Consider the following 12,065-nt stretch of genomic DNA (forward strand, 5'->3'; position numbering starts at 1 on the left):
TCAAAAAAAAATTTTTTTTTTAAGATAACTAGAGAGCAATTTTAATCTTTACCAAAATTTTTAGGAAACATCCCAAAAAAATCTGATTTATAATGTAAAGCAAAACTTTGAAACTTTGGTATTTCTCCTTAATGGGATCTGGCCCCCAAGTCACTCTCGAATTCTCCCCAACTCTCCATCAGCTCTAACTTTTCATTTCCCCTCCCATCTCTCTTTCCCAATACAGCATCTGCTCTTTTCTAGAAGTACAGGGTAGCTGGTTAAAAGAATGAGTGCTGGGGCTCACCTTGCTGATTACAAACACAGTTCTGTCACTCTGATTTGAGCGGGAACATGGCATGTAAGTGCCCCATAAATGCAACCTATTATTTAAATCCTATTGGCTTCCCCATTCTTTTTTTTCCAATTTGGCCCACTTTTCCATTAATGCAACAAGAAATGTATATGAGTTTTCTAGGGCTGCCAAAACAAATTGCCATAAACTTCATGGCTTAAAATAACAAGAATTGACTCTCTCACAGTTCTGTAGGCCAGAAGTCCAAAATCAAGGTGGCAGTAAGGCTGTGCTTCCTCCAGAGGAGATTTTTGTTCCTTGTCTCTTCTAGCTTCTGGTGGCTGTTAGCATTTCTGGGCTTGTGCTGTCACAGCTTCACTTTCTGCCTGTGTCTTCACATGGCCTGCCCTGTGGATCTCTCCTCTGTGTGTCTCACGGGAACATGTCATTGGATTTAGGGCCCACCCAGATGAATCCGGGATGGTCTCATTTCAAATTCCTTAATTTAATTACATCTGCAAAGATGCTTTTTCTAAATAAGGTCACATTCACAGGTTCTGCAGGGTCAGAATACGGACATATTCTGACCGTATTCTTTTGCGGGGGGCCAGCACTCAACCACTACAAGACGACACTGGGTCCTTCCTCTCGTGGGTTGTGGGTCGGGGGAGACAAGGCTGTACACTCCTATAATTCTTTTTTTTTTTTTAATCTTTTTATTCTCATTATGATAAATAAGTCAGTAGCCAACATCAGGTACTTGGGAATGACGAAGGAAGGAGGCAGATGATAGGAAGGCACTGTCAACTTTTCCTTTTCACTGATGTTCATCAACTCCTTAAATAAGGCAGGTCTGCAGCCATTGCACACCTGATTGCAAGAGCTGCTGCATCCTGGGGGGTGAAGTGGGTGCAGGAAGCAGAGGGTTTCAGCCACAAGGTCCGACCCTGAGGCAGACATATCCTGTCAAAGGCCTAGGGACAGAGCATCTCAGCTTTCCCACCATGGGTCGTGAGCTGCCTGCATTGCCAGCTGGGGCCAGGGGACAGTTCACATTAGTTATTTACTGATGTCCTGTGTTAAGGTTCTGCCTCGGCTGCACTGAAGGGACCCAAGAGGCAGTGGCTTCACACGACTCACACTGCAATCAGCCAGCTTCTTGGCGCAATCTGTTTATCTACCCAGAACTATTTTTGGTGTGTGTTCATAGACAGCACACACTAAAGTATTTGGTATTTGAGATGCAAGTGTTAAAGATGATTAAAGTTAGCTGATAATGAGCATGCCTAGAATAGACAGATTCTGTGTGTGTGTGTGCGTGCTCCATGTGTGTGCTCTGTTGTGTGTCTGCAAAGCAGATGTCTACAAGCCTGCCCTTACGTGACCTCACCAGTGTCCTGGATCAGCTGAGATGTCCGTGGATGGAAGATGGAAATGGATGGGAACTGGCCTGTCTCAAAATACTGCCTTACCAGACACCCCAACCTCTCCCAACTCTATTCTGCCCATCCTTCAAAGCCCAGCCCATTCTGTGTTATCAAAGAGCCTTGCTTGGCCACTCTCTGAACTCCTAGACCGCAGATAACAAACAGGCTTAATCTCCAGGACCAGCCTGGAAGAAATGGGCAGGGAACACCCAGAGCAGTATGTTGAGTGGGATGCTGAGAGCATTCAGACCACACCTACAGCGTAAAGCCTTTATATGTCCCTGCCGTCCAGCCCAGGATCTAGATGTAGTAGGCACTTAATCAATACTTGTGCAGTAATTAAGTTTCATTGTTTGGACTCTGAAATTAGGTCAGAAGAAAGGTCTGTCTCTGAAGTGCAATTCCCTGAGGACTTCTGAGAGTAAACTTGGGTGACCACTAGAGGGTTGGGTACCTGAGCGTATTCTATTTTTTTATTATTTTATATTGGAGTATAGCTGATCTACAATGTTGTGTTAGTTTCAGGTGTACAACAAAGTGACTTGCTACACTTGTACACATATCTAATCTTTTTCAGAGTCTTTTCCCAGAGAGGTTGTCACAGAACATTGGGTAGCTCCCTGTGCTATCTAGTAGGTCTTTGGTGATTATCTACTTCATATATAGAAGTATGTATATGCCAGTTCCAAACTCCTAACCTTTCCCCACATTCTGCGCATCTAGTAGACCAAATCCTACATGCGTACTGGGGTGTCCCCCTCTAAAAGGATGGCCCTGTTGTTCAGCGAGGTAATACCACCAGGCTCATCTGTCAAGCCCACCTCTAATTGTTTGGTTTTCGTAATGGAATGTAGTGTCCTCAAGAAGAGAAGCACCATAATGTAAGGTTTCATGTAGGTTGGTTTCTAGCTGTGAGCTGTGGACCTGAAATGATAGTTAAATCAATGAAGAGGCACTAAGCTATCGCCTCGGAATCTGTGTGTTGGTAAAACCCAAGTATTGACAGCCTTCCATGGATGTGTTGCAGGCCAGCTCTTCCAGCCTTGATTGGGGTGCTCTCTCTCTCGCTCTCTCTCTCTCTCTCTCTCTCTCTCTCTCTCTCTCTCTCTGTCTCTCTCTCTCTGGACAGGAGCAGCCAAGGAGAAATGGAAGTATGAGGCTAGCTGATTGTTTTCACAGTCTGCATGACAGACCGCCCCCCTAACAAGACTCCAGGTCAAGTGCTCTTCACTCTGCCGATCTAGTGGGGAGAAATGAGCTCTCAGTAGTATTCCCAATTATGGAGAGAAGCGATCCCTCCCTGCTCTGGCTGTCACGGGTCTGGCAGCAGACCAAGAGGCAGGAAACCTGTCTTCTTCCTCATCTTTCTCCATCTTGCGGTGTGACCTTGGCAGGTGACTTCACCTCTCAACTTCTTCGCTGCCTCATCTGTAATGTTCCACCTTTTATCACTTTCATAGTCCTGGTTCTAGGATAAATGAGACAAGCCTCTAAAAGCCATATTTTAGTCTCCAAGAAATACTGGAGCCAGGTAAATGCTAAGGATAGCCACTTCATTTGTTTTTACTGTGTGTATTACTAACTTGTGGGATTTTAATAATGGCAAAACATGAATGGATTTATATAATTGTTTTGCTTTGTCCTGGGCGCCTTGAGGCATTTCCAGAGTATTGTGTTATTGCTCACCTCTTTTATGGAGTGGATGTTGTTGTGCCCATTCCTTAGCAAACGAAGGGAGCTGGCTTTGAAATGAGCCATATGGATGGGCTGGAAGTAATTCCTACTCCTAATGTAGTGTGGGGCTTCCTAGCACACGCTCACGGATACTGGCTCACCCAATTATTCAGCCATATCCCCAACCTCCCCACTCCCTATGCTGACTTTCTTTTACTTCTTTACAAGCACCAAATGCTTTCCAACCTCAAACTATGCGCACGAGTTCTTTGTGGTGGGGCCCTTCCTGCCCAGGTTTCCTCTGACCAATCTCGACCCACCCTTCTGGCCTCAGCTTGGATGTTACCTTGCATGACCCTCCATTCTCTGCTCTCACAGGCACTATATCTGTCCTTTACAGAGCTTATCACACTTGTGTCTAAATAACTGTTAGTTTAATGTCTGTCTTCCCCACTAATGATGAGTTCCATGAGGGCAAAGAACTACTTGTCTTATTCATTACTGTGGCACCAGAACTGAGAAAGAACTCAATAAAAATCTTTGGAGAGAGAGGATGGATGGATAATGGATAGATAGATGGATGAAAGGATGGAGGGATGGGTGAATAATATATAAATAGGTGGATGGATGGATAGATGGAGAAATGAATGTATGTATAGATGGATGAATAAATGAATAGATGGATGGATGATGGATAGATGGATGGATGTAGAGTGTTTGTGTATGAGAGTGATCCAAATCATCAGTATTCATCATCACAAGAAAGCTGTAAGTTCCAAATATTCACAGAAGCCTAAGGATACAGACCTAGGATACATGTCAACAGGGCCACAGAGACTCTGGGTAGAATCCTTCTTTGCCTCAACCTAATTTCTAACGATGCCTGCTAATCCTTGACATTCCTTGGCTTGCAGCTACATTACTCCAATTTCTGCCTCCGTGGTCACATGGTATTCTCTCATCAGGAAGAGGAACCAGATCAAATTGCCAGCATTCATTGGATCACAGAGAAAGCAAAGGAATTCCAGGGAAAAAAACCTACTTCTGCTTCATTGTCTATGCTAAAGCCTTTGACTGTGTGAATCACAACAAACTGCGGAAAATTCTTAAAGAGATGGGACTACCAGACCACTTCACCTGTCTCCTGTATACAGGTCAAGAAGCAACAGGTAGAACTGCACATGAAACAACAGACTGGATCCAAATCGAGAAAGGAGTACATCAAGGTTGTATATTGTCACCCGGCTAATTTAACTTATATACAGAGTACATCATGTGAAATGTTGGACTGGATGAATCACAAGCTGGAATCCAGATTGCTGGGAGAAATATCAACAACCTCAGATATGCAAATGATACCACTTGATACCACTTTAATGGAAGAAAGGAGGAACTAAAGAGCCTCTTGATGAGGGTGAAAGAGGAGAGTGAAAAAAACTGTCTTAAAACTCAACATTCAAAAAAAACTAAGATCATGGCATCCAGTCCCATCACTTCATGGCAAATAAAAGGGAAAAATGTGGAAACAGAGATAGATTTTATTTTCTTGGACTCCAAAATCACTGTGGACAGTGATTTCAACCTTGAAATTAAAAGATGCTAGCTCCTTGGATGGAGAAGGCGATGGAACCCCACTCCAGTACTCTTGCCTGGAAAATCCCATGGATGGAGGGGCCTGGTGGGCTGCAGTCCATGGGATCGCTAAGAGTCGGACACGACTGAGTGACTTCACTTTCACTTTTCACTTTCGTGCATTGGAGAAGGAAATGGCAACCCACTCCAGTGTTCTTGCCTGGAGAATCCCAGCGATGGGGGAGCCTGGTGGGCTGCCATCTATGGGGTCGCACAGAGTCGGACACAACTGAAGTGACTTAGCAGCAGCTCCTTGGAAGGAAAGCTATGACAGACCTAGACACTGTATTAAAAAGCAGAAATGTCACTTTTCCCACAAAGGTCCATCAAGTCAAAGCCACGGTTTTTTCAGTCATGTACAGATGTGAGAGTTGGACCATAAAAAAGGCTGAGCACTGAAGAATCGATCCTTTTGAACTGTGGTGCTGGAGAAAACTCTTGAGAGTCCCTTGGACTGCAAGAAAATCAAACGAGTCAATCCTAAAGGAAATCAACCCTAAATATTCATTGAAGGACTGATGCTGAAGCTGAAGCTCCAATACTTTGACCACCTGATGCAAAGAGCCAACTCACTGAAAAAGTGATGGCTTTCCTGATGCTGGGAAAGACTGAAGGCAAAAGGAGAAGGGGGCAGCAGAGGAGGAGATGGTTGGATAGCATCACTGATTCAATGGACATGAATTTGAACAAACTCTGGGAGATAGTGACGGGCAGGGAAGACCGGCATGCTGAAGTCCATGAGGTCGCAAAGAGTCGGAGATGACTTAGAGACTGAACAACAGATAAGGCCATCAGTCATACAGGGTTAAAGTTCCAGGCTACTCCAGTGTGACCTCATCTTAACTAATTACACCTGAAATAACCTTAGTTAGGATTTTAAATGTGTCTTTGGTCGGGGAACTCAATTCAACCCATAACAATCTGGGAAACAGCAGTGCTTCTCCCAGGTTTGTATCCTAGAGACACCCCTGCCTAGGGCAACAAGGAGACACATGTGAGGATGTCGGTGGCAGCCAGGTTTGTCACAGCAAGGAGCTTGAGGTGACCTACCTGTCCATGACAAGGGAACAGATAAACCAAATATGATGAATGCAGACCATGGAATAACACGCAGCAGGCAGAAATAATACACTGGGTTTGCATATATCACCATGGATAGATCTTAAACACATAGCATGAGATGAAAAAAGTAGGAACTAGACTGAGATTTATGATACAAAACCATTGACATAAATTTAAAACACACACACCCAAAGAACAACATTATGTATGTTTCATAAGCATTGGAAAGTGGGTTGGAAGGATTTATTTTGCACACACTGGAGTCATTGCCTGTGAGAGTGGTAATACCACTTCACAGATGAAGGCAAAAAATTGTACAAGAAAGCACGAGAGGGTTCTGAGGCAGACAAGTGCTGAGCCTGTGGCATAAACTGGGACATGTGATTCTACGAATGCGTGCATCTGGGGTCCAAGCTTTACAAAAAGGGAAGAAATCATGTAACGGATTAATTAGTGACAACTGTGCTGGGGACTCGGGGCGGTGGGGTAGGCGGAGGCGCCCACGGTCTTCCAAGGACACACAGAAAGGAAACTTGATGTGCTCTGGAACAGCAGGTAAGACTTTGTGGAGAAAACAGGCTTACACTAAGACCTGGAGAAGAACTGGAGTTGGGCTGGGTGGGGAAGGGCAGGACAGAGGGTTCCAGGAAGAAGGATGGCGTGAGTAAGAACCCAGGGGAGTCCAGGCTGGCCCGGCGCGTCAGCCTGGGAGAAGGGCACCGGCCCTGCGTCATTGTTCTGCCCTCCCCCCAACCCCTAAGAGAGGAGGGGGCACAGGGCTGGCTGTGAGTGTGTGTCGCCCACTCAGATGCACACAGGGACCAGGTGGCAGAAAAGAGTAAAGGATACAGACGATATGAAACACTTCCACAGAGAATTATGGGTCTTCCTATACTTCAAAAACACAGGGCTCTCTCCAAGTCTCTTTTGCCTCCTGTTTGATGGAGACATGGGTGCCTGTTTCTTTAAGAAAAACAGCAGTGGAATGTGATGAGAAGCTGCAGATTCGGAGCTGGGGGAACTCTAGGGTGGGGTGGGGCCTGTGGAGCACCAGGAAAGGATGCCCCAGCGGAAGGCGCAGCTGCTGCTGAGCTATGGACAATGCCCGCCTCCTCCTGAATGCAGTCCCGGTGTTGACAGCTCTTTCCTTTTTTCAAGAGAAACCTGAAATCGCCCTGGGTATTTATGGGAAATCTTTTCCTTTTACCTATTACGATCTAACCTAACCATAATGGCCATAACCATAATCACACTAGCTAGGATGCTATCATAAAAAAAAAAAATGGTAAGTTACAAGTGTTGAGGAGGATGTGGAGAAATTGGAACCCTCATCCATGGCTGGTGGGAATGCAAAGTGGCCCAGACACTGTGGAAAACTGTGGTGGTTTCTCAAAAAGTCACACGGAATTACCACATGACCCGGCAACTCCACTCCTCGTTACACGCCCAGAAGAGCTCGAAGCAGGTGCTCAAACCAGCATGCCTACAGACACATTCATAGCAGCATTATTCACAAATAGCCAAACGGTGGAAACAGTCAGAAGTCTGTGAATGGCTAAAGGCATAAACAAAATGTGGTCTATCCATACAGTGGAATATTATTTGGCCACAAAAAAGAAATGAGGTACTGACACGGACTGTAACAGGGATGAACCTCGAGCCAGACGCAAGTGGCCACACAGCGTATGGTTTCATTTATTCATAGTGTCCAACACAGGTACCTCTCTAGAGACAGAAAGATCCGTGGGTGCCAGGAGCTGCGGGGAGAGTGGGATGGGATGAATGAATAATGGGTGTGAGGCTTCCTTTTGGGTGATGAACATTTTTTGGAACTAAATCAAGGTGTCAGTTGCACAAGATTGTGACTGTACTGAATGCCATGGAGTTGCTCACTTTAAAACGATTCACCTCATATTATGTAAACTACCCTCAATTAAAAATACTAGAAAATATGTAATTCAAATATTCAATAGAAAAAATATATACAGGCCAAATGAAACAAGCCTGCAGACTGAATCTCAGGCCTGGGATGCCCATGTGTAAGTCTGGTGCACTTAAGTAAGGCCCCAGAGACAAGTTTTGTGCAGAGTTGGGGGTTAGGATCCCTTTTTTATTGGGAAGGAAACGGAGGGCCTCAGAGGTAAAGGGAGTGGATGAGGGTTGAGTATAGGAGCTGGGGCAGGGGGCCAGAGTGTGGTCTCTAAGCAAACTGACCCCATGTTCCCTGAATCTGGGGCTGAGGTCTGGGAAAAGACAAGAGGGACAACAACTATTGGAGCAGAGAGTGGTGAGAGGTGTGGTCTGAGATGTGTGGTCTGAGCTGCAAGTTCAGACAAGAACCGTGTGTTGAGATTCCCTGGAACTCACCTTCTCCTCCACCGGGCCAGGAGCATTCCTTATGAATTTAGGCAATTCAGCAAACCCATGCTGAACACCTACTATGTATACGATTTGAGCTACGTGTGAAAATAATAAAAGTTAGCAAGTGGGACACCTAAGGTTTGCTCTGTGCAAAGCCTACTACGCAGGGGCCTCTCTGATACCCACAGCAGCTCCATGAGGCAGCAGCAGGGCCGGCACACCCTGCATGCATTAACATACACCAGTTCAACCACACACCACTGGCCAAAAAGAAGAGAGGGGGATGCTCATGAAAAGGGTGTGGACAGCACCCCATGTCCTGTCCCTATGTCGACTTGCCACACAGGAAGCATGCAAAGGAAAAGTGTGGACCTGCGCACCCACAGCCTCCAAACCCAGGAGCCTTTCCTCTTGTGAGCATCTGTCACGTCACCACTAAGTGTGATTCTCCAACAAGGTTTCCCAACCCTCTGGGGGAGGGTGGGGGTCTGAAAGATGTTCATGGATGCTTTTGCCTTCACCCTGGCTTTAGAGTCTAGTACCCACATACACTGCAATTCATAGGTAGTGTTATTATCCCATTACACAAGTGAGAAAACAGAGAATCACAGGGAATAAGTTACTTGCCCAATGTCTCTGAGCTAATAAATGAAGATTTGAGCTCAATTTGTTCTACCCTAAAATCCACTCCTTTTTCTTTTTTCTCCACCATATGGCCTTCCTGTCTTCAAGAGGGGCTCAAAGGAAATCAGCGTGACAGGACACAGAGACTCTTCACTGACTCTCACTCCTGGAGGTGGCAGTGAGCAGAACCTCCTGGTTCTGCATGAGGCCACAAGTAAGTTCAAATTCAAAAAGATATGTATTGAGCTGTGTAATACTTAGGATTGCAAGACATAGAACCTAACTCAGACTGGCTTAAACCCAAAAGGGAATGTATTAGCTCATGTAACTGGAAAGTTCATGGGGGTGATGGCTTCAGGCATGGCTGGATCAAGGGGCTCACATGGTCATTACGCAGTCACTGCATGTTTGTTTTCTTCTGTGTTCGCTTTATTCTTAGGCAGATTCTCCCTCCCTTTATATAAAGAGATCCACCAGAAGCACCATGTTTAAAATTTGACCACTGAGAAACCCAGCAGAAAAATTTTCCTCCATCCCAATAATTCCACCAGCATCCCTGAAGTTAGCTCTGATGATCTCAGCTTGGGTCCAGGAACTAGTCCCTATAGTCAGGAGTGTTTGAGAGTCTCCAGGATCAGTCCCAGGTCACAAGCTCACCTCCAAAGTGTGAGAATGAGGGTGAGCCCTGAACCTTTACAGAGAAGAGAGAGAGGACTGCTGTGGCCAGAAGGTAAGGGGGCAGGCTGAGGCAGGTGAAACAGACGCACTAAAAGCCACCCTGGAACACCAAGAACTGGGCTGGGCCTGCTCAACGCAGGATGGTGCTCACAACAACCGTGTATCATTCCTGCTGCTCCATGAGGCTCAGAGAGGCTCGACGTGTAGCCAACACCTTATTTCCAGGTGAGGAAACAGCCTTCCCTGCCCAGAGGCATCCCACCATCAGGTATCACAGCTGGGACCTGAAGTCAGATCTGTCTAACTCCAGGGCCACAGCTTGCCGCTGTCCCAGAGGAACCCGTCCATGCTGGTGAGCCCCATGAAACCTCTTCAGCGCTTTGTTCCGTTCTCTTAACTTGCAGACCCAGTCAGCGAGTTCTTTCCACAAATGGTGCTGTTAAACTAATGGCTCTGGGACCTAGAGGCTGGCCTCTGAGCAGTCAAGCCTTCCCCACATTCTGCCTTGCAGAGAATTCATTAGAAAGTCCAGGAGCCAAGGCCCATGTGGAAACGTTTGGTGGCCGCCATTTTGCTTCAGGATGGCAGACGTGAGCACCTTGAACGTGAGCTCCTTATACAACCTCTCGCCCAGCGTTAAAGGCGGCTGGGGTCGGTCATCTCCTAGAAAGGCCCCTTGTAAAGGGCGGTGGTGGACCTCGTCAGGCTGAAAAATGCTAAGAAGCTAGGGTTGAAATAGAGGCCTCTTTCTGTTTGGTCAATAAGCAGCTGTGAAGGATGCGTAGGACGGAGCTAAATTTATTTGTTCCTTTCTTTCTCGGAACAGCAGCAGCCAGGCTCAGAATGCAGCTGTCTCGCTCTCCCGTGAGCCTTCTGCAGGCACCAGCATGCACAGAGGTTGGCCCTCCAGGACGCAATTTTTTTTTCCCCCCCTCTGGTTGGTTCCCTTCCTGCTGCGGGCAGGATTTCCAGGGCCTCTCTCCAGTGGGGAGAACTCGGGAGCTGCCTCCCAGGCCCCGGGTGGAATCATTTACCTTTTTAAAAACAGACGGGCTGCTGAACAGAGATACCCTGGCCCTTGCGGCCACACCCTGGAAAACCACACAAGTCCTGACCGCCTCTGCTTTCACTGCTCAGACCTGTGGGAAACTTGTAAGACACAGCCGTGTGGGGAGCGGGCGGGGGCGCCCCGGGAGGGGCCCTTCCACCGACACAGCCCAGGCGGGCTTGGCAGAGTCCTTTCTGGAATCCATCTGCCTTCGCAAAGCCTAGCTGAGGGCCACCTTCAGCCGGGGCCTTGAGCATACTGGTCAAAGTGGGTTGGTTTTTTTTTTTTTAAGAAGTGTTTTGTTGAGTCTTTCAGAAGGTCCCTGCGGGTGGGGAAGTGAAAGGAGGAGGGGACGCTGGGGGAAGAAACTGCTTCTTTATTTCTAGCCTTGCCTGAACGGCTTCTTGACGGTTACTGCTACGGTTCTGCTGAGTCAGATGCACACCCCCCCAGCTGCTCACCGGAAACACAGCTGTGAGGCGAAAATAACCACAGCGCCCGGCACGGAGCACCGTGCGCCTTCCAGAAAAGAGGGCAGAAAACCTCAAAACAGAAGAGAAAAATACAAAACAACAACAACAAAGAAAAAGCCACCCGTCAAAAACCCACCGCGGCTCGCTCACCTGGCCAGGCCTGTGGTGCTCTCCTTGTCGGTCACAGCTCAGAGACAGGAGACGGAGTGCCGAGTGTGGCGGCTTTTCCATTGTGGTAGGTTAAGTAGCGCCCCCTTCCCTCCCCTGCAAATGTGAGATGTCTATATCTTATCTCCCATGTCCTGTGAACGTGATCTTACTTTGAAGAGGGGTCTTTTCAGGTGTAACAAATTTAAAGATCTCAAGATGAGGTCATCTTGATTACCTCGGTGGGCCCTACATCCAGTGACGGGGTCCTTACAAGGGTGAGGGTGAGGAGATTAGACACTCATGGGAGAACACACTGCAGACACAGATGGGAAGGCCAGGGGAAGACGGGGAAGACGAGTCCTGATGCAGCTGCAAGCCAAGGAACACCAAGGATTTGGCACAGAAGCCGTGGGAAACTAACAAAGTCACCATGGCTTCCACTTGCCAGGTCTTCTGCTCGCCACCCTTTTCCCCTTGTCTGGACTTAAAACATTCATAGCATCTTGGTTGCAAGGTGTCTTACACAGATACTGAGGTTCCCTTTTTTCTGGGTTTAGTAATTATCAGGAAGTAGGATGGTGCTCCAAGGACTCCAGGATCTAGGGAGCAACTGGGATCCTCAGTTCTAGATAAGACTCTGCCACAGACAGAGACACAGGTGT

The 12,065-nt window shown here is 47.1% G+C and overlaps 1 long non-coding RNA gene across 1 annotated transcript in view; it reads right to left on the bottom strand.

The window, feature by feature from the left end:
• The window catches only part of LOC138991479 (uncharacterized), a 195,084-nt gene extending 183,610 nt beyond the window's left edge, over nucleotides 1-11,474 (bottom strand). The window contains exon 1 of the long non-coding RNA XR_011467438.1: nucleotides 11,404-11,474. This is a non-coding gene — a long non-coding RNA (uncharacterized lncRNA). The remainder of the gene's footprint in view (nucleotides 1-11,403) is intronic.
• Nucleotides 11,475-12,065: the final 591 nt, after the last annotated feature.

This window comes from Bos mutus, chromosome 17 (genome assembly GCF_027580195.1).
Source record: "Bos mutus isolate GX-2022 chromosome 17, NWIPB_WYAK_1.1, whole genome shotgun sequence".
Lineage (NCBI taxonomy): Eukaryota > Metazoa > Chordata > Mammalia > Artiodactyla > Bovidae > Bos > Bos mutus.